Below are 1973 nucleotides of genomic sequence, written 5' to 3'. Positions count from 1 at the left end.
CACTGTTGGGGCTGGAGAGATGGCTCAATAGTTAAGAGCACTAGCCAGCTGCTCTTGCAGAGGACCTGGGTTCAGTTCCCAACTCCCACATGACAGCTAACAGTCATCTGTAACTCCAGTTCCAGGGTATCTGATACCCTCTTCTGACCTCCATGGGCATTTCAGGACACAGGTGTTTTTATATGCATGCAGGCCAATACACTCATACACATAAAATAAAAATAATAAAATATTTTTTATAAAATTTACTGAGAGTTATGTGAGTTGAGGCAATTCGTACTATATACAATTGAATACTGCAAGCTTAGAAGTGATTTTAGCAAACTGATCTTAAGTTTTTTAACAACTGCATGCTGAAATATGACTCTAATTTTGATGCTCTGCAGAGGGATACTTTGTGGGATCTGTAAAGTAGGATATGGGGAGAATGAATTATTTAGTATGGAGAAAATAGGACACAGGAGTAGACACAAGGATTTTGAAAATTAAGTTTAGGAACCACAGTGTAAGTAAATGCTGTGCTTGTGGTTGTTAGAAATAGTCACCTATGACCCTTTCTACTTTCTTTCCATTACTTTAACATTCATTCCTTCTCAAGTTTTTAAAGTTTTAAAAATTAGTTCAGAGACTATTTACTACTATTATTATTGAGCAATTTTCATTGATTTTATTACTTGCTATACACAAACGCCTAAATAATCTGATGAGACAGATATTATTATGTCCAATTTATAGCGAAAGAAACCAAGGCTTAGACATAGTAGGGAACTTGTCCTGAAGCACCCAGCTAGACAGTAGTAGAGACCATATTTGATCCAATTTTGAAGTTTTGAAGCATATTTTGAAGTAGATGCATATTTAAACTAATATAAAATTATATATTTTGCTATTATATATCAGTCTCAAGTACTTCAAATACATTGTATCATTCTTCAATCTTCTTGTCAATTAAAATATAAGGTTTATCAGAGAACATTTGGTTTTTGCCCAAGCTTTATCTACATAGCAGATGGTAATTAAAAGTACCAGACTGGTGGAACTAACCTTCTTGAATGTTTAACAGCCATACTTTGAGGCCTACACTAATCTGGTCAGAGGGACTTAAAGGACAGTTTTTGCTCCTTGCCCTCCAAGGTTGACTAAGTTCCAGGGGACTATGAGCATCTCTCAAAATGTCCTGTAATTGTGGTGAGACACCTGTCTTCTTGATCAAGGAGGCCGTGGAGACCCCACCAGATAGACTTGAACCAGTGTCCCGTCTACAAAGAGGAGGGTCAACACAGAGGAACTATTTCCTCCATGTTTCCAAGTGAAGCCATCCATGGTTGAGCAGGACCTTTGACTTATCTTCACATAGATAGAAGTGGTAAAAGAAAGGAGCCAAGGGCTCCTCCCAAGCCCATGTGACCACTGAGGAACAGGTCCTCAAATGACCTTAAGAATGAAAATAAATTGGTTTATCTGGGCCAACTGCATGATCTTAAACACCAAAAAGGAAAGTATAACCAAAGATTAAAGGGGTCAATATAATTCTTTAAGAGTCCATGTGTATAGCTAAAGGCTACATAACAAGAAACAGTGCCAGACAGGAGATACCTTCCTTTGAGTTATTGGCCAGGGGGCCCAAGAGACTCTCAGATAGTAACCCAGCATAGAACTGGGAAAATGAACAGCAGACCCCAATCTTTTCTAAAGCAATGTTGGCAATTGATTTCTGCTAGATGAGGAAGAACTGATCTTCCTAAAACAAGGAACTCTAGATAGGCTGACTAGACTCAGCAGATGGAGTTGTACTGGGTAATGGCTGGGGGCACTGATAACACAATGGACAGTAACAGGGATGACAGAGTATGGGCTCTAGTGGGGTGGGGAGGCTATGGAAGGGTGCCATTTGAGATGCGGATATAAAGATGAATAAGATTGTTTGGGATGTTCTGTATGAAATACAAAAAAATCAATTTAAAAATTTTTAT

Source organism: Nannospalax galili, unplaced genomic scaffold, assembly GCF_000622305.1.
Source record: "Nannospalax galili isolate Female #2095 unplaced genomic scaffold, S.galili_v1.0 scaffold1053, whole genome shotgun sequence".
Taxonomy (NCBI): Eukaryota; Metazoa; Chordata; class Mammalia; order Rodentia; family Spalacidae; genus Nannospalax; species Nannospalax galili.
This window is presented reverse-complemented; position numbering follows the sequence as displayed.